Consider the following 22,017-nt stretch of genomic DNA (forward strand, 5'->3'; position numbering starts at 1 on the left):
CCCACAAATCAGTCATAGAAGATTGCGCATTGCGCATGTAAACAAAAGAACAGCTGTTTATTATGGGCAATTTTTACGTCATTTTCCTTTGGCGAGAAGAGGAAGAGCAAATGATTTTTCGACAGTTGTTGACATTTTCTGAATTTTATGGATGCTAATTTCATTGCACTGGCCTAAAATACTTTATGAAAATTTATTTATTCTTTTCGCAAGGATTGTTTTCGTTTTTGCTTCACCTTGCTCTACTCCTGCAGCTCACTTTGGCATATAACTGGACCCAACGAACAGACACAAATTATAGCTGTCTGTTATAATGGAATCATTAGCCGTGGCATTATTTGTGGAGTTGGAAACCAACGCATACGAAAATGGCCAGGCGAGTATGGAAAGGCAAATATTGCGAGATTTGTGTAATTCATGTGAGATGAGTGACGAATTATAAGAAATTGAACTTGAAAGTGGTAAAATTTAATGACTTATTTTCTTATTTGGTTCAAACAAACTTTCGATGATGCTTTCAAGTATGTGTTAGATACTTTTGCGGGTCAAATACGGGTCAAGGACTTCGACATCGACATGTTGTTTTTGACCTGGAAACACATGAAAAACAATCATCATTCAGCCTTCTATGTTCATTAACAAGTTATACTTACATTTTTGTTAAAATTCTGTTATAAATTAATAAAAAAAAAAAAGAAAATATTCACCCCTATTCTGCATTTCGATTACGTTCTCGTTCTACGCTCCGCTTCAATCGAAGTTTGGTATTCTGCATTACGACGGAATTGTAAAGAGAAGAGCAAATGATTTTTCGAAATCAGCTGTTGGTACGGAATGTGTGACCATTGGAACAAAATAAATTAAAGAAAATTTGTAAAAAATACTGAAAAACGTTTATATTTTATTATCCACGCCATTTTGTATAAAAAAAGCAATAGAATATATTGCCGCACTGTTATATTTTTTTGAGTGAAGTGCTTTCATAATTGTAGGTGTGTTTTTGTCGTTCTTTTGGGCAATTCCCTGCCGTGGCCACCAAGTCTTGTTAAAACGGATTCCTGCACGAATATAGTTGACATTTTCTGAATTTTAAGGATGCTAATTTCATTGCACTGGCCTAAAATACTTTATAAAGATTTATTTATTCTTTCCGCAAGGATTGTTTACGTTTTCGCTTCACCTTCCTCTACGCCGGCAGCTTGCTTTGGCATATAACTGGGCCCAACGAACAGACAAAATTATAGCTGTCTATTACAATGGAATCAATAGCAGCGGCATTATTTATGGAGTTGGAAAGCAACGCATACGAAAATTGCCAGGCGAGAATGGAAAGGCAAATATTGCGAGATTTGTGTAATCCATTTGAGATGAGTGACGAATTGTAAGAAATTGAACTTAAAAGTGGTAAAGTTTAATGACTTATTTTCTTATTTAGGTTCAAAAAAACTTTCGACTTAACAAGGATGCTTTCAAGTATGTGTTAGATACTTTTGCGGGGCAAATAAGTCCAAGGACTTCGACATCGACATGTTGTTTTTGACCTGCAAACATATAAAAAACAATCATCATCAAGCCTTCTACGTTTCTTAACAAGTTTTACTTACATTTTTGTTAAAATTCTGTTATAAATTAATAAAAAAAAATAAAAAGAAAATATTTTTCCGCCAACTAATTTGCAACTTAGAAAAACGGAACTACGATCGAAATGCAGAATACAAAAAATCGAACGATTCGAAGTTGGATCGAAAGAGATTGGAACACAGAATACCAAAATTGCCAAGTCGAAAAAATTCCAATCCAAGTCGAAATGCAGAATAGGGCTGATTATGAGTAGATTGCACGTATTTTTAAAGAGAACGGCAGATTGAGCGACGCTGGCGCCATCTGATATGCAAATGTAGTCATCTTCTTCATTGGGCAGAATATGCTGTGGCACAAGGAAATTTTTCATATAGACGCGTTTAACAAAAGCTTACGCATTCAAGTAACATCGTCACAATCAGCCCTATTCTGCATTTCGATTACGTCCCCGTTCTCCGTTACGTTCAAGTCGAAGATAGGTATTCTACACTACGGCGTAATCGAAAGAACAAGAGGAAAAGTGATCAAATTATCGAATTCAGCTGTTTTGCGTGGAATGTGTGAAACAAGAAAACAAAGATCGAAAAATGTTTATGAAAAGTTGTGAAAAAATTGTGAAAAAATTATAAAAAAGAGCCAATGGAGTCGATCGCAGCAGCTTTATTGATGGAAGAGGAGGACAATGCGACACAAATTGCTGAGGCTAAGGCTGAGAGACGGAGATTGCGCGATATCTGTAATCCATTTCAGATGAGTGAAGAATTGTGAGAATCTTGTTTACCAGTGTTCAATGTTTTTATATTTGCTTTATTTTTTAGATTCAGGAAGAAATTTAGGCTAAATAAAGATGCCTTTAAATATATTTTGGATATTTTTACCCCAGAAGCAAAATCAAATTCATTGACTTCGCTTACGCCACTTAACCAAGTAATGGCCGCTCTAAGGTTTTTCGCAGAAGGTAGTTATCAACACGGAGTTGGTAAAGATTACAATGCTGGAATGGGACAGCCAACCGTTTCCAAGTCATTGTCGCACTTTCTCGATGTCATGAATGGATTAATTTTGAGCAAACAGAGGAACAAAAATTGCAGGCAAAGCAAGAATTCTATACAAAGGCTGGATTTCCAGAGATTATTATGTGTGTAGACGGAACACATATAAAAATAACTAGACCAAGTGAAGAAGATTTCCTGTACTACAATAGAAAAGGATTTTATAGTATCAATGCTATGATAGTGAGTATTATTTTTAATGAAGTGGAAATTTTTGCGTAAATTAATTACCTACTTTTATGAAAAATTTTAAGGTATGTGACAATGAAATGAGAATAAGAAGTATTGATGCCAGATATCCTGGATGCAACCATGACTCACACATATGGGGTTTAAGCAAATTAATAAGTACATGAAACGGCGATATGAGGAAGGTGAAAAAAATACGTGGCTCTTAGGTATTGCTTTACTATATATATAAATAATTGTACATTTAATTAAAATTAATACAAAATTAAAAAAAAATTATTTAAATCAATAATTTTATTGACAGGCGATGCTGGATATCCATTGCTACCTTGGGCAATGACGCCTTATCGGTCTGTTCATGAAGGAAGTCCACAAAGCAATTACAACATGCGGCACTCCAAAACCAGGAATATTGTTGAACGAACGGTTGGAGTGTTGAAGAACCGTTTCCGTTGCTTATTGGGTGCTAGACAGCTGCATTACTCACCTTTAAAAGTTAGCAAGATTATAAATGTTGCTTGTGCCCTCCACAAAATTTGTATTTATTATAGAGTGGAAGATTTAAATGGCAATGAATTGAACTTTGAGAGTTCTTATGAAGAGCATGACACTAACGACGAGGATTATTTATCCATAGCGAATGGTATACGTAATAACATACTTGCTTCTTTTCAAAACAGATAAAGATAAACATTTATTTTCATAAAATTTCAATTTTTAACTTTATTGATTCTTCATATATTTAAACAATTAAAATAATATTTCATTGTATATGTTATGTATATTTAAATATATCAGTCTTTTGATTATTCAGTCGTTTTACAAATATAAAAAAGGACGTGGGGCACTCGGGGACTGCCGCGGTAAAGCTATTGCATATTATCAACTTATGCAATTATAATATTTATGCAACATTTTGTTTTCTTTGATATTAATTCAAGTTTTGTCTTTGATATTAATTCAAGTTAACTTTTTAAGCGTGGTAACTGAACAAATGCGTGGTGGCAACGGCGCGCACCCACGAATTTGTTAAATAATAGTTAAGGCGAAAGAGGGGGAAGAAAATAAAAACACCAAAAAGATTTCGTATTAATAAAAAGAATTCACAAAGTGCTTTTATTTATATAAATACAACAAGTGTTAAGAAAAGGTTTAACAAATGTTGTGGAAAATGATATATATGTGATAATAATTTTGAAAAGTTGAACTTACGTGAACGGGCGATTACGTGTTCCTTTGCTGGCTGCTGGATTAAAAGAGGACGAGCCTCTTTGCGACATGAGCCGATGAAGCCGAGATACAGCTCCTTCGTTGGGTTTCCCGGCAACAAAGTTGCTATACCGCGGGCTCACAGCGGTAAAACTCTAAGATACATGCGTACTACCACTCACACATGCCTGTGTGTATTAGTGATCACAAGCATGCATATGTGGTAGTAAACGAAGAAAATTATGTTACGAGGGAGGGGAGATATATTTAGGTCTGTGGCCTAAACATACCGGCCCCCTTGCCGTAAGCAACAAAGAAAACATTAAAAAAAAGGGACGCCACGTGATCGCACGTCCAGTAAGGCGCTAATGAAAGAAGGCAGTGCAGATGCGGACTGCAAGCACTGCACGCCAGATGGTTGACCTCACGTTTCGCTCTCCTGTGGAAAAAGAAAAGAAGTTATTAGATATACGTACGTGGTTTTAAATTCCGTGCATATTTACTTAAAGATATATAAGATGGCGCATGTGTGAAAGTCGGATATTTATTTTTGGCAGGCTCCCGAGACCACCAACCCGAACACGGTCGGTTGGGTTAGGAGACCGCCAACTGTCGATGCCGGTGTACCGCTCACCATCATTTCGGCGTAAATGTCAGCGCCGAGTGTAAGCCGTATCGGTGATGAGCGGTAGAATTGCGGATCAGCCAGCCGCATGAACTCAAAGGGCGCGGCAATCTTGGGGTCCACATTGGACGGTGGACTCAAACGGAAATGGCTTTCGGCGACGGCTGCGTGTCGACGCTCCGAATTTGCCGCGCAGTATGAGGGTGCATTGTCCATGCCCTTGGCGCTCCAATTGTAAGTCGCGTACCAGCTCCGCATCGACGATCGTGCTAGTGGCGCAGGGATCAATAATGGCCCGAACCAGGTGTAAATGCCCACGCGATTCGATTCGTACGATGGCCGTCGGCGCAATGGGCACGAAAGGCCGCATGATGGGCGATGGTGTGGCCTGGAGCAGCCGCCCTGTCCGGAAGCCTTCCGGAGTGTCGCGCGTTAGCTTCATTGTACTTTGGGCTTCAAGAGAGTATGGCGTCGATTTCTTTCGCCGTTGCTGCCCTGCGAGTTTGAACGATTTATCTGAGTTTCGATGGGATCCGACCTCACGGTGCCGCCAATTATTTTGTTGGTTTCGAGGTTTGTTTGCTTTCGCCGCGCTTTTTTCATGCTGTAACAGCGGCCGGAAACTGCGCATCCCATGATTTACCGTTGACGGTCTTGTCTCCGTTTTTGCCCGCTCTTCCTCCATTTTCGCTCTCTCTTCCTCCATTTCCTCTTCCTCCACCTGCTGAGCCCAGGATTTAGCCGGCCCCGAGAGGTTGATCGACAACGCATCGTCGGACGTGTTGTCTTCGCCGTTTGTGGTCGTCTCGTCGCTTACCGGTCGACGCTCATCTAAATGAAGCGTGGTGTGGTGCTTCTCTTGGCACCTCTTGCAGCGATACTTGCTGTTACATTTGTCCACGCGGTGGAAAGGCGACAGACAGTTTGGACAGTACTTATGCAGAAGTACTGCCCGCAACCTCTCTTCTGGGGATTTTTTTCGATATTCGGCACAGATCCTAAGGCTATGATCCCTGCCGCAGAGCTGGCAAGCAACGTCGAAACGCTTTGCGCCTCCCTCTGACTTGGCCAATAAGGTTTGGTAACGGGTCATGATCTGAAAGAATATTGGTATCATTGATCATTCCCAAATTGAGGTTGGCGGAATGTTGTTTGGGTGGCGTAAACAAAGAAAAATTATCTCTAAGAAATTATCCAAAAAAAAACATTTTATTGAAATAAAATTTAATTGAAATAAAAAATTAAAGGCCATAAGTCAATACTTATGCGCGCAAAGAAAGGAAGAAAGAATGGATTTAGCACGCATCCAAGCGATTAGGCTGTCGCTTTAGCGCCTTTAGTACATTTTATAATTTGATTTATGTCGGTAGATGTCACCGAAGTAGTCCTAAAATTTATTTTTGATTTGTGGTGAACTTTGTTTTCACAACAAGTGGCCTGCCACCACACGGAACGGTTCGAAACCTGGCTGAAAAGGTATTACAGAGTTGCACTTCCACCATTCAACATTATTTTGACGTGTATTGCCGATAATGTTGAGATCCGTGGAATTAAGTGTTTTAAATCTCGACCAAATGAATGATTGGTCGAGATATGTAATACGCGACAAGTGTGGCGTGTTGTGCTCGATATGTCGTGCGGCATGCAATGCCTGACGTGTAGTGCGTGACGTGGAGTGCGGCGTGTAGTTCATGACGTGTAGTGAATGACGTGTAGTGCGGTGTGTAGTGCATGACGTGTAGTGCGCGAGATGCTTGCGCATGAGGACTAACGTTTGTATTACAATAATCATTGACAGTCGGACATTAAATGTAGAATGTAGAGATTTTGACATCTGCTACGCTTTTCCATTTCCTGAATGAAACCAAAAATGCCATTGCTTTAACCCACGCGGTGAGAACGGCTTCCGTAGTGTGGTCGTAGCGTACTCCGGCTAAAATATCGAAGACCTGGGTTTTGTTTGACATTGGCCTGCTTTTGCACAAAGAACAAAAAACCATTTTCATCGGATCACGACGTGAAAATTCATGAAAACTGTGCGGAAATTTAATTCATGCAAATCGCTAGGAGCAACATAATTTCAACGTCAACGCGAAACCTTTGTGAAAATAAAAGGTAAAATGTAATAAAACCACAAAAAAAAACTGCTAGGGTTTCGTGAAATTATGCAGCATAAACGCGTGCTAATAAGTATGTGTGGATGCGTAGGAAACTGAAAAGTTTTTTTTTTTTTAATCTGTTGCAGAGCTGAATTAGGAAAATAATTATATTTAAAACTTGCTGACTATTGCGAAAAGCCAAGCACGTGAATTTATATTTTGTGTGTGCCAGGGAAGGCTGAAAATAAGTTGACACAAAAATTCGCGCTTGATCGTGCATGAGAATATTCTAATTTCTTTTTTATCTACTACACTACGGTGTTCAATCTAATAATTCAAGTGTATTGTTTAAAGCAGCATTTACGCTGTAAAACGTCTGCCCGCAATAATAATACAACAACCCACAACTTAGGTTAACCATCAGCTGTTAGCACAATAAGCATCGAACTTCTCATTACAGCATAGGCGCCATTATTTTAAGTGCACAATCAACATGCCATCAATTACATACAAGGAACGTATACTCAGCCCTCAACAGATGAAAAAACTGTCTGAACACAAATATTCCTGCAGCAGTGGTAGCCTTTTGGATCCATGGCTAAAGCCATGGTGGAAATAGTTGGTGTCAATGACGCCATTATGGCTAGCGCCGAATCTTATAACGATCATTGATTTAATCATCAACATAGTAACGACAACAATATTAGTATAGTACAGTCCTGATGGCCGTTCAGCGCCTTCTGGCTGGACCAGACTCCTTTGTGCCTGCGGTCTGTTCGTCTATCAGAGCTTGGATTCGATCGATGGTAAACAAGCGCGTCGCACAAATATCTCATCACCTTTGGGTGAACTTTTTGATCATGGTTGCTATTCAATATCCACCGTTTTTGTGGCGCTATTGGCGTGCATTTCCTGCCAGCTAGGACACTAACCAAATTGGTTATTCTTTCAGTGTTTTTGTGCTATAGCGCTTTTCTACTGCCCCCATTGGCAGACATATGTTTCTGGTACACTGAGCTTTTGTAAAATTAATGTAACAGAGACGCAATTCACGATTATCGTCATACATATTATATCAGCTGTTTTTGGTTCGGATGTTTGGCAGACGCGGATGTTTGGTAATTTTCAAATGTGGTACCTCATAGCGTTAATGACCATAGTTTGTGGACTTTGGTCGTTATGGTTTATATTATCTGTTATTTTTGCTGGCGGTGTTGGCAAGAATGGCTCCACAGTTGCTGGTACCAGCGTTTTATCGCCTAGCATACCACTGACAATGGTTATTTTACCCGCTCTAATAATCGCTCAAAAGTCGCCACAAAATATTTTCACTGAACATTCATCGCTGTATATATTGGCATTTGGTATGGTGGCTGCCAAAGTCACCAATAAACTTGTGATCGCACATATGACAAAAGCTGAAATGGAATATCTGGATTGGTCGCAATTGGGTCCAGTTTTCTTATTCCGCATATAACCATTTTGCGGGCAAGTATTCGTGGTTTTATAGAAAAACAAAAAATATTTATGTTGAATTGTCTTCACCTATAGATTCTTGTTATCGTGTATTTGCAACTAATAAGAGTATCACCTCAACGCAGACAAAATGGATATCATGGACATACAAGCGGTGGAGTCCAACTGAGTGACGTCACGGTGACCCCAATACCACGTTCACAAGTACAAACTTTTACAATTATCAACAACAAGCGAGCAACGTGAACAACAACCACAACTACAAATTTCCGCTATACACCCTCCAACGCGTGATCGTAGCGGTGGTGCATCAAGCTCCAGTTCCTCAAGTGCCACGACAGTGCTTGACCTGCATCACAGTGTTCTAGGAAGCGGCCGAAATAGTGGTGGCGCAAGTAAAAGCAGAACCGCACGTGATTTATAGTAAACGTAAAGGTAATATGACTTTTCATGATTTGGATAAAGAAAAGAAAGTTGAGCAGTTATTGAAAAAGAATGGAATGGACACGGTTGCACCATGGATAGCATAATCGTTAAATGATTATACTATTAGCATTTATAGTGTGCAGTTGAATACAATAGTTGCTTATCCTTTGACACGTAGCTACGTAAATCATTTCGATTCACTCACAATATGCACATTCAATTTCGATGATTTCAAACGTTCATCCTCTAACGAGGATGAATCTGTTTCCATTCCCTACTTTTGGCAAAAATTCGATCCAGAAAATTGCTCTATCTGGTTCGGTGAATATAAATATAATAGTGAGCTTACAAAAGTGTTTATGGCGTGCAATCTCATCACTGGTATGGTTCAACGTCTCGATAAAATGCGTAAGCAAGCCTTTGCTTCAGTGTGCGTGTTTGGTGAGGATGATGATAGTACCATACCCGGTGTTTGGGTGTGGCGCGGTCATGAATTTCACATTATCACCCGAGTGGCAAATTGGTTACCGAATATGATTGCAGCAGCTTTTCCCACAAAACAAAAATTGATGCAATTAATTGAACTTTATTTCGGTGTATCATTCTTGTCGAGCCTGCGAATTGCATTATAAAAGCCACCCAAGAATATCGTTGATGCTTTTGCAGAAATTCCATCAACCAGCTGAAAAACCGCCTTAATGGCGATATTTCAATTTAAAAGTGAGAATGTATACACACATTTTAAATACTTATTATAAACTAGCACATTGGTGCCTGAAAAATTTAATAATAACTAGAGTTGTTTAATATTAAAAAAAAATGCAAGGTCGAAAGCCTCCGAAGGGGCGGCTGTCATATTTTATTGTGCACCTTATTACAACTTCTTTGCTGAAAATAATATCGCCATGTTGGTTTTTCTCAGCTCTAACGTAAGTTTTTATATTCCTTTCACAAAATATTTCCCACTTAGACCCGGTTTTTCAGTACAAGTTCAACTCAGTCTGTCAGTTAAACTACGCTTAAACATATTCTGCAGTTTTTCACTCCACTTTGACTGAAGTTTAAGCTGAACCAAAGCGGCCCATCTGGCAGGGTTAAACTCTAGTGAATTTATTAGTTATTTGCGTTGGTTCGAAATGGCATCGAATATACCCAACTAGTATTTGGGCTTCAGTACCATTAGAGCTCATGTTGATAACAAGGTATACTTCTAAAATCTGAAGAGTTGTTTCGAAACAGTGGCTCGCTCAACTCGAGAATCATAGCGTACTCAGCTACAGTGTTATTACTTTAATTTATTTAACAACTTGAGGTTCTCTAAATGAACCCAAATGTAAGATTCCATACTACAGTATTTTCACAAAAATAAAATGAAATATTCAACTAATTACAATATACAAGAAAAAGCAACTGCATAAAAAATCAACTGAGATTTGAATGCTTGATTACTGTTCCGCTTAAAATTAAAATTAACCAACTCAATACATGCATAGTATACCCTTTCTCAGTCATCCACAACATTAAATATCAAAACGTACTGCAGAACGAACGTTATTTTGTAATTTCAAAGATTATAGGTCCTTCGCTTTTGTACGCGTAGTGTGTTGAAAAACTACGAGCTGTTCGAAACTGAGAGTTATTTATATTCGAAATTAGCTGTTGCCTTTTTTTTTAAAGGTTGAAAGGTAGTCTTGGTTTGTTTGAAATTCGCTAACGCTGATAAATACAGGGTGGCAAAGGGTGGAAATTAGTTGGGAACGAGTCACAAGAAATAGATTTCGTGGTATCGGGGGGTTTGCTTTGGTGGAAAGGTTTTGAGGCTTATCAGCTGCACGTGATAATGAAATTGATTGCCGTGCTACAGCAGGACTCGTCGAAGCCTTTGGTCCCGGGTGTGGGATTTGGACCCGCACTCCTACGGTTGAAATGTTACACGCGTATTCAGCCGCGTCATGCCGTAGTTGTTGAAAAGTTTTCCCAATTGCCCTCTTTGCATATTTTATTCTTTTACACATTGCATACTTCGTATGCAATTATGTGTTAAAGCTATGCTTAGTACGGCGGTTTTCAAAGAAACTTTGGTTTTGTTGCTGTTGTCGTTCTATTTATAGAACTACAATGAATTAACCAATTTTGTCTGCTTGTATGATTTTAATAATCGGCGATTGCCCATATTGCTTTTTAAATGTATGAAAACATTTATTTGAAGCATTTTTTTTTTTTTTAATTTTATAATTTTTATTTAATAATTTTGGGAAAAATTTAAACAACGTGCCATCAGGACGGACAAGGCTCAGTATACATACGTAGTTCATTTTATTTAACTGTTGTAAAGAAATGTAAATAATACATTTGGATACTCATTTAAGTGATAACGGTTGAGAGAAAATTATTTTGCATTTAAGCCCCAGCGGTTGCGGGTGCAAGGTGTCAGATATAGCAAACTCAAAAACCCGTTTGAGGAATTTGGCAATAGGCGATTGGATTTTTATGATAATGAGGAAAAAAATGATTCAATTGTATTCTGTGGCAGATAGTGAATCTGCGTTAGGGTTCTGTTGGCCTCGTTCTGGGGAACGAGAGCTGGGTTATTGGTTTGTTGGCCTCGTTCGGGGTGAACGAGAGCTGGGTTATTTGTTTGTTGGCCTCGTTCGGGGTGAACGAGAGCTGGGTTATTTGGGATAAAGGAGTGTGGACTATTAAAGTTCATTTTCATTGTCGTTGGGCGGAAGTAGTACCAGTTTCGCGATTGGTCTGCTAATTTGTCCCTTAATTGTATTGACGTCAAAAACACGTACACGGTTATCGGAACCTGGATGTGTGTTGACGATTCTCCCCATTCTCCACTCGTTTGGTTGCAGGTTGTCCTCTTTTATGACGACTAGGTCCCCGGGTTTTAGGTTGGATTGTGGATGTTTCCATTTATACCTTTTCTGGATTTCGGTGAGATATTCCGATTTCCATCTTTTGCAAAAGGTTTGATGAAGGGCTTTCATCTTTTGCCATCGGTTTACAATGGCAGCAGGGTTTTCACCGCAATCGAGTTCAGGTGGAGCTAAAAGATGCCCACCTACGAGAAAATGGCCTGGAGTAAGCGGCTCCAGGTCGGAAGGGTCGTTGAATGAGGGACTGAGGGGCCTAGAGTTGAGGCAGGCCTCAATTCGACATAAGAGGGTAGTAAACTCCTCAAAGGCATATTTATGATCGGACGCGATCTTTTTAAAATGGGTCTTAAAACTTTTTACCCCCGCTTCCCACAAACCTCCCATGTGAGGGGCGCTTGGCGGTATAAGATGCCATTCTAAAATGTGGTGGCTATATTTATTCACTGTTCCGTCCCTTGCTTCACGCAGAAATGCTTTAAACTCGGATCGTAAAGATCGAGAAGCTCCGACAAAGTTAGTACCATTGTCGGAGTAAACGTTTTTCGGACAGCCTCGTCTGGATACAAATCTGGCGAAGGCAGCTAGGAAGGACCCGGTACTAAGGTCGTTTGTCGCTTCGAGATGGATGGCTTTCGTCGAAAAGCAGACAAACAGGCAAACATATCCTTTTGAAACTCGACATCCCCTCCCTCGGTAGGATTTTATATCGAATGGTCCCGCGAAATCTACCCCAGTGTTAGTGAAGGCCCTAGTAAAGGTGGTGCGCTCTTTCGGAAGGATCCCCATAAGTTGCGTTTGTGTCCGCTTCCTGTAAATAGTGCAGACTTTACAGTTGTGGATAACCGATCTTATCATTACTTTAACGCGTGGGATCCAGTACTGAGTGCGGATATGACGTAGCATCAGCTGGTTCCCTCCATGCAGGGTGGTCTCATGAGAGGATTGGACTATAAGTCTGGATAACCTGCAAGTATAAGGAAGAATAATGGGATGACTTTCATTATGGGACATGTCTTTCGATGCCCCAGTCCGCCCCCCAGTTCGAATGATGCCTTCTTCATCTATATATGGGTTCAGGGGTAGAATCTCACTCTTCCCATTTATTAGATTTCCTGACTTCAAGTTTGCGTACTCTTCTTGATAATGTTGCCTCTGGCATATTGTTATCAATCTTCGCGTTGTTTTTTCTATTTCGTCAGGAGCGATCGAATGAGAATCCCTTTTGAAGGAGGCTTTAGTTTTTGGGTGCGTATTCTGGAAAAACCGAAGAATATAGGATATAACCCGCAAAGCCCTTGGTAAATCGGAAAACCTATCTAGAATATCAAAGTTATTTTTCACCAAAGTTGTATGAACATTCACCCTCTTTTCCTCCATATTCGTATTGTAATCTTCTTCTTGTGTTGGCCAATTTTCGTTGTCTTCTTGTAACCAAGAAGGTCCCTGCCACCACAAAGAATTGTTGATTAGGTCCGAAGCGTAGAGGCCTCTGCTCGCCAAATCTGCAGGATTTGACGCGGAGTCTACGTGCCGCCATACTTTGTCTCCTACTTTATCGATGATTTTCGTTATTCGATGTGCCACAAACGTTGACCACGAACATGGTGGTTTTCGGATCCATGCCAGTACTATAGTCGAATCTGTCCAAAGGGTTACTTTAATGTTTGAAAGTTGCATATTTTCTATGGCCGACTCTATAATTTCTGCAAGTAGGACTGCGCCGCAGAGTTCCAGTCGTGGCAGTGATATGGTTTTGACCGGGGCTACTCTCGTTTTGGCCATCAACAGGTTGGTGAAGACTTGATCCTTTATTTGTACCCTCAGGAAAACAGTGGCGGCATATGCTTTTTCCGAGGCATCGCTGAATCCATGTATTTCGACATTGTCCTTCAATGTGTAGTGAACCCATCGCGGTATGCGTATATCGTTGATCTTTTCGTAGTCCGTCATGAATGATTGCCACCGATGTAGAGTAGTTTCAGACACATCTTCATCCCAGCCTGTCCCTTCCAACCAAATATTTTGCATTATTATTTTGGCTACAATTACGACTGGTGCCAGCCAGCCAAGAGGGTCGAAAAGTTTTGCGATCGCAGAAAGTATTGACCTTTTTGTTACGGCGTGGTTATTGTCAAAGGGTTTCGCTATGAAGTAAAAGTAGTCGAAATGGGCGTTCCACCTGATACCGAGTGCTTTTACCATGCTGGTGTCTTCAAACTCAAGAAAATCCTCGCTTAATAGGTGTTGCTTCGGTATACCCTGTAGGATTTTCTTGCAGTTGGACGTCCATTTTCGCAATGGGAAACCTGCCGATTACAATGCCAATGATATTTCGTCCCTTGCCTTGATTGCAATTTCGATGTTGTGTCCACCGGCGAGTACGTCATCAACGTACATGCAATTCCGCAGGATATCTGCTGCCATTGGATGCGATGTCTCCACGTCATCAGCCAGTTGGTGTAGTGTCCGAATCGCAAGATACGGAGCACAATTAACCCCAAATGTTACCGTTTTCAATTCATAAATGTTAATTGGGTTTTTGGGGCATTTGCGAAATATGATTCGCTGATATTTTGTTTGGTCTTCATTTACCCATATTTGGCGATACATTTTTTCTATGTCGCTTTTAAATACGTATTTGAACAGCCGCCAACGTAGTATAAGAACTGTCAGGTCGGATTGAAGAATCGGACCTGGATATAAGGCATCATTTAGACTTTTGCCATTAGTGGTAGGACAAGATGCATTAAATACGACTCTGACTTTTGTCGTTGTACTCCCTCCTTTATAACAGCATGGTGAGGTAGGAAGTAACAGTCATTTGAGTCTGGCGAAATATTGCCTATTTGTGTCATGTGCCCTAAGGTTTCATATTCGGATACAACTCTATTGAATTCCGTTTGAAGGACTGGGTTTTTCGCAAGTCGTGTCTCGTTGCGATAAAATTGAGAACACGCACTTCTTAATGAGGGGCCTAAGTTAAACTCCTTCCTAAAGGGTAAGGAGACTACGTATTTGCCATCGTTGTTCCGAACTGTTGTGGATTTGTATAGCTCCTCGCAGTAAGTGTCATTTTTATTGATGCTCCTTTTCTTTGGAATTTCCTCTATCTCCCAAAAGGCCGCCAATTGTTTATCTAAAGTGACCTCATTGAAATATGAAACTAGGGTCTTATTTGTATCAACCGCATCTGTCCGGCCTGTCAGAATCCAGCCGAACACCGTTTCCTGTGCTATTAATGTGTTTAGCACATCTTTCCTAATGCCGCATAACATAATTTGGGGGTATATGTCTCCGCCCAGAATTAGATCGACTGGCTCATTGACAAAGAATCGTTTGTCAGCCAGTACTAAGTCAGGGAATGCTTGCCTAGTCATTGCGTTTATTTGGCAAGTTGGAAGATTCCCTGTCAATTGTGGTAAAACCAGCATGATCGTATTGATCTCGATTAATGGGTCGGTTGGTGACCGCAGTTGTATGTTGCACGCTTCTTTTACTTGTGCAGACATTGTATTATTGATGCCCGAAACTTGGGCATGCAGGTGTTTGGATGGCAGATTAATTCTGCGCTTTAGTTTCTCGGTAATGAATGAGTCTATTAGGGCTCTCGCCGAATAGTCAACACCATTAAAATGAATATTGACCTGAGCTGTCCCTAGTAATACCCCTTTATTTGTGTTTGCGAAACATGAGTTCACATTATTAATCGGAGCGTTTTCTCTTTCAGCATTGCGTCGTATTTGAGCTTCCCGTGAGGTAGATGCTCCGATAGTGTCAGAAGTATTTGTTGGTTTTGGCTGATTCGAAATATGAAGCAGCGTATGATGTCTTAAATGACATGTGGCACAGTTCATTTGACTGGTGCACTTTGTCACCGAATGGCCAGCAGAAAGGCAGTTTATACACCCACGGCTGCTCTTAATTTGTTCAAACCGTTTATTGGGTGTTAAACGTAAGAACTTTTCACAATTTGAAATTCGATGTGCAGGACTTTTGCACATCTTACACGTAGGTTTGGCTGCTGTTGCACTTGCCTGGTAGGACCCTAATCGTTTCGACGATGTATCTGCCGAGGAACGAGAAGCATGTGGCTTAGAGGGTTTTGAAACCGTATCCCCTCTTATATCTACCACAGTTTCCAACGTTTGGAATCTGCTGGATAAGAATTTATCCATATCTGCCCATTTTGAAATTTCTGTTTTATTTTCTATGGTTTGTTCCCATAGAGCCAGTGTGGTTTCTGGCAGTTTTGTGGAGCACAAATATGTTAGAATTGCATCCCAGTTTGATATGTAAATCTTGTGACATTGAAGCGCTGAGATACAATTGTTTATTTCACGTTGCAGTTTTTTAATGGAGCTACCGCATTCGCTCTCAACTGCTTTTAAACTGAAAAGAATTTTTAATTGGGCATTGACCAAGATACGTTTGTTTTCGTATCGGTCACATTAAATTTTTCCACGCTGTATCGAAACCGTCTGTTGTTAAGGAACACCGTTCCACTATCTCTTTGGCCTCCCCTTGAGTTTTTTGCCTTAAATAGTATAGTTTTTGCACTGCATGGAGTTTACTATTATTAATATATATGGCAGTGAACATGTCCCTAAAAGACGGCCATGAAATATAGTCACCTTTGAAAATATCCGTATCGCATGCTGGCAGGCGCACATGATATTCCATATTATCTGAGATATCTACTTTCTTATCTTTCTTTTCAAAATTTTCCAAAAGCTCAGCTATTGCCGCCTGACACCTTAGGAAGCTGAAATAGCACATTTTATGCTTCTTCTTGATAGCCGATAAGTCCTTTGAATCAATCTCTGATGAACCTAAGAGCTTTTCGTATGTCACCTTCGTAGCTTCCCACAGAGCTTTTAACTCATCCCTTTGGTATATTAGGGAGTGTTTACTGTGTTGTGAAGGTGACATGTCGTTGAAGTCATTTTCATACTCCGTCACTGCATCTGCTTGGCGTGTATAGGTATCCATTATATGAAAATTTATTGAAATATTAATTGATTAATTGCCTTTGCAGAGAGTATTGAGTGAAAATGAACTGAAACGGAGGACTGTGTTTGAGAGAGATCTCTCGAGGAAGTGGCCTCGAAGCTTGCGAGAAAGCTCGGAATTAATTTAAAGAATGTGCAATTTTCGTGGTGGCAACGGCGCGCACCCACGTAATTATTCAAAGAATGCTCTAATGCAGATGTGCCAATGACTTGTGTAAGCCAATAAGTAATGGCTAGTGAAGAAAGTGGTGTTGGTGAAAAAATAAAGAAATGTATGAACGTTCGTTATGGACTTTTTGGTAATTTAACCAAGGGCTGTGATCTTTTGTATCACAAAAAATTAGATCAGTCAAAAACTGATTTGTGTATTGCCGCAAGTGAAAAATAAAAATAATTCAATTTTTAAAAAATTGAACAGGAAATAAGCCTTTTGGCCACCCAAACAACAACAACAATATATGTGTATGTAACTAAGTGCACTTTGTACTATAGCACCAAACTAAATTGCAAACGTATTGCCCGTGTAAATAAGTGCAAGTGATTTGTATGTGAGAAAAAATTGTATTTGATTAAATGTGCGCCTAAATAAAATTTACAGGTTTCTGAATAAATAACCTTAACAAATGGAATTTTTGTGCTGTGGATTAAATGAATTTTTTCAGATAAATCCTGCAAATGTGAAAATAGAAAAGTGGCGCAAAGCGGTGTTTGAAGTTATGTTAACCTTTTAGAGCAGTGTTGTGCTACCTTGAGCTGTGTCCGGAAAATCTTACCGCTGGTGGGGGATTGTTCCGGATAGTCACAAGGCGTGTTGCACAAACTTTAAATAACTGCGTTAAGCGCCTTTTGTTCTATTTTTGCACAAAATAAGACTTCTCACTTCGCGAACAAAAAATCACTTGCACTGTTTAATATAAAGAGCCACTTTGTAATTTTTAATTTTATTTTGAAATTTTAGTAAAAGTGAAATTAAAAGAAAACCCTACCTAGCACGGAATATTTTTAAACCACGTACCTTTTATCAAAGTGTTGATCCGGATAATCGAATGTGATTTAAAAATTGTTGTTGGATGTTTCCAAAAGGTACCACCAAAAATGTATCAGTTGTTGTTGTTTCGAATATAAAATCGCTGGTATCACCAAGAAAATTGTATCACCATGGACAATTGCTGATATTTGTTGTTGAAATTTTTGGTTTTTCCTGTGTATTCTCACGAGTTTGGTATGCTTCCTTGCTTTAATGCCTAGAGAGTTGAGTGGACTGTAATTGTGTGACTGGTTCTCTTTACCGGCGCGGTAAGGACCATGCACAAATGCGTGGTGGCAACGGCGCGCACCAACGAATTTGTTAAATAATAGTTAAGGCGAAAGAGGGGGAAGAAAATAAAAACACCAAAAAGATTTCGTATTAATAAAAAGAATTCACAAAGTGCTTTTATTTATATAAATACAACAAGTGTTAAGAAAAGGTTTAACAAATGTTGTGGAAAATGATATATGTATATGTGATAATAATTTTGAAAAGTTGAACTTACGTGAACGGGCGATTACGTGTTCCTTTGCTGGCTGCTGGATTAAAAGAGGACGAGCCTCTTTGCGACATGAGCCGATGAACCCGAGATACAGCTCCTTCGTTGGGTTTCCCGGTAACAAAGTTGCTATACCGCGGGCTCACAGCGGTAAAACTCTAAGATACATGCGTACTACCACTCACACATGCCTGTGTGTATTAGTGATCACAAGCATGCATATGTGGTAGTAAACGAAGAAAATTATGTTACGAGGGAGGGGAGATATATTTAGGCCTGTGGCCTAAACAGTGACCGATAAGAAAACAAATTTTTTACTTTTATTGAATAAATGAGAAGTTAATATTTAACTTTCACTTTAACTTTAATTTTAACTTTAACTGTAACTTTAACTTTAAATTTAACTTTATTTTTAACTTTAACTTTAACATTCACTTTAACTTTAACTTTATTTTTAACTTTAACTTTAACTTTCGCTTTAACTTTAACATTCACTTTAACTTTAACTTTAACGTCAACTTTAACTTTAACTTTAACTTTACCTTTAACTTTAACCTTAACTTTAACTTTAACTTTGACTTTAACTTTAACTTTAACCTTAACTTTAACTTTAACTTTAACTTTAGCTTTAACTTTAACTTTAACTTTAACTTTAACTTTCACTTTAACTTTAACTTTAACTTTCGCTTTAACTTTAACATTCACTTTAACTTTAACTTTATTTTTAACTTTAACTTTAACTTTACCTTTAACTTTAACTTTAACTTTAACCTTAACCTTAACTTTAACTTTAGCTTTAACTTTAACTTTAACCTTAACTTTAACTTTAACTTTATTTTTAACTTTAACTTTCATTTAAACTTTAACTTTAACTTTCGTTTAACTATAACATTCACTTCAACTTTAACTTTAACTTTATTTTTAACTTTAACTTTAACTTTCGCTTTAACTTTAACATTCACTTTAACTTTAACTTTAACTTTAACTTCAACTTTAACTTTAACTTTAACTTTAGCTTTACCTTTAACTTTAACCTTAACTTTAACTTTGACTTTAACTTTAACTTTAACCTTAACTTTAACTTTAGCTTTAACTTTAACTTTAACTTTCACTTTAACTTTATTTTTAACTTTAACTTTCGCTTTAACTTTAACTTTAACTCTAACTTTAACTTTAACTTTAACTTTAACTTTAACTTTAACTTTAACTTTAACTTTAACTTTAACTTTAACTTTAACTTTAACCTTAACTATAACTTTAACTATAACTTTAAATTTAACTTTAACGTTAACTTTAACTTTCACTTTAACTTTAACTTTAACTTTATTTTTAACTTTAACTTTCGCTTTAACTTTAACATTCACTTTAACTTTAACTTTATTTTTAACTTTAACTTTAACTTTACCTTTAACTTTAACTTTAACCTTAACTTTAACTTTAACTTTAACTTTAACTTTAGCTTTAACTTTAACTTTAACTTTAACTTTAACTTTAACCTTAACTTTAACTTTAACTTTACCTTTAACTTTAACCTTAACTTTAACTTTGACTTTAACTTTAACTTTAACCTTAACTTTAGCTTTAACTTTAACTTTAACTTTAACTTTCACTTTAATTTTAACTCTATTTTTAACTTTAACTTTCGCTTTAACTTTTACTTTAACTCTAACTCTAACTTTAACTTTAACTTTAACTTTGACTTTAACTTTAACTTTAACTTTATTTTTAACTTTAACTTTCGCTTTAACTTTAACATTCACTTTAACTTTCACTTTAACTTTAACTTTAACTTTAACTTTAACATTAACCTTAACTTTAACTTTAACTTTAAATTTAACTTTAATTTTAACCTTAACTTTAACTTTAATTTTAACTTTAACTTTAACTTTATTTTTAACTTTAACTTTAACTTTCGCTTTAACTTTAACATTCACTTTAACTTTAGCTTTAATTTTAACTTTTACTTTAATTTTAACTTTAACTTTAACCTTAATTTTAACTTTATCTTTTAACTTTAACCTTAACTTTAACTTTAACTTTCACTTTAACTTTAACTTTATTTTTAACGTAAACTTTCGCTTTAACTTTAATATTCACTTTAACTTTAACTTTAACTTTAACTTTAACTTTCGCTTTAACTTTAACATTCACTTTAATTTTAACTTTAACTTTAACTTTAACTTTAACTTTAACCTTAACTTTAACTTTAACCTTAACTTTAACCTTAACTTTAACTTTAACTTTCGCTTTTACTTTAACTTTAACTTTAACTTTCGCTTTAACTTTAACTTTAGCTTTAACTTAAACTTTAACTTTAACTTTAACTTTAACTTTAACTTCAACTTTAACTTTAACTTTAAATTTAACTTTAACTTTAACTATAACTTTAACTATAACTTTAACTTTAACCTTAACTTTAACTTTTCGCTTTAAACTTTCGCTTTAACTTTAACATTCCTTTTTACTTTAACTTTAACTTTATGATACCTAATATAAACGCACGCAAGTCATTTTCTGTCAAAAATGTCTCATGCACGTACAACTTGTATGAGAGCAACTCAAATTGAATTTGCTGCGTGAAAACCTAATTCGATTTCCAATTTTTGTTCTGCGTGACATTTAGATTTGACGTTTGCACACATGCTTTACATTGTCGCAACGCATGCTTATTTGGGTTAGGGCAAAAAACGCCGGTTGTTTGGGTGCGCTAAAAAAACGCAGTGCGGTTTTATTAGGTTGGCTTGTAAGCGACCATATATGTATACGATAAGCGATAGCACAATGGCTACTTCGTGAAAATCAACGACAGCCCGCGGGGGTACCGGTCCCCTACCGGGCGCCTCCTCAGGTGGTGGATAGAGGAACGCTTCCCACAAGACGGGAGGTACTGAGTGAATTAAGTACTCAGGGCGAACCAAAACGAGCAATCCAGTGGAAAAATGGGAATGTGTTGCTCTAAGGGCAACACATCCCAAAGTTCCGATGGAAGGGCGATAGGATGCCGCCCTAAAATACCCCATCAAGCATCCACAGGATCGAGACCAGTAAGATCCTGTTGACCAAAACTGGAAATATGATTATGAACTGATTGCTACGGGCTGGCGATGACGATAAGCTACTACCTTAATAAGCAAGGGTGACACCTTGCCGAAACGGCTGGTAGGTTAATATCGGCACCGTCTCCGTCTCGTTAAAACCTTGGCGGGTCTTCAAGTACGTTCGAAGCACGTCGCCATTAAGTTGGTGGTGCAGGCTCAGTTGAGACGACTCCTGACTAACGCTGTATTCTGGCTCTGAACACAGACTCCCATAAGGACATGTGTCAACCCACGTGTGGCCTCCCTGCTTCTGCAAAGATAACCACGGGAATTGAAGACGGCGACTGCACATCGTGCGGAGATAGCGGCTTGAAGCGGAGACCCAATAGAACAAATGAGCAACAAAATAAAAACAACAAAGGAAGATAAAAGAATAGAAAGCGAGAAAGAAAGGGGCGATGAAGCGGTGTTCAAGAAGAGCACTAAAGTGCTGAGATCGCCGGTTTTAACAACCCCCGCTAAAGCGACCTTGTCGGTAATGCCCACACAAGGCACCGAATCGGCGGAAAAGACAAAGGCGGCGAAAGCACAGCTGCGCAATAACCCCAGCCAGTCAACACCTGCTACTGCAAGGGAAAAAGCGTCGGTCAGCTCACCCAGTGTCGTTGCACAGCGCGCTGTTGGGAAGGAGAAACGTGCGACTCCGCCAAGGGGCTCACTCTCATACACAAGCCTCGAAGGGAAGAGCCAAGACGAACTGCTGGAGTACGCGGTATCAGTGCTGCGCGAGATGCAGGAAACCGCTCTCAAGCAGAATACCGTGTCTAAGGACATAAAAACCGGTATGGCTCTTCTCGAGGAAGCGTTAAGCTGCATGGGATCGTTAAGGGCCCAAAAGG

General features: G+C 38.4%; 1 long non-coding RNA gene and 1 pseudogene across 1 annotated transcript; one reads left to right on the forward strand and one right to left on the reverse strand.

Moving 5' to 3' along the window:
* Positions 1–5,132: 5,132 nt before the first annotated feature.
* LOC137246667 (uncharacterized) lies at positions 5,133–18,116 on the reverse strand. The gene is made up of 3 exons (XR_010951635.1): positions 18,087–18,116; positions 17,567–17,795; positions 5,133–5,752 (listed from the first exon to the last, which is right to left on the reverse strand). It is a non-coding gene; the product is annotated as an uncharacterized lncRNA (long non-coding RNA).
* Positions 7,249–8,663, forward strand: LOC137246666 (choline/ethanolaminephosphotransferase 1 pseudogene; annotated as a pseudogene).
* Positions 18,117–22,017: the final 3,901 nt, after the last annotated feature.

The sequence above is a fragment of the Eurosta solidaginis genome, chromosome 3, assembly GCF_040869045.1.
Source record: "Eurosta solidaginis isolate ZX-2024a chromosome 3, ASM4086904v1, whole genome shotgun sequence".
Taxonomy (NCBI): domain Eukaryota; kingdom Metazoa; phylum Arthropoda; class Insecta; order Diptera; family Tephritidae; genus Eurosta; species Eurosta solidaginis.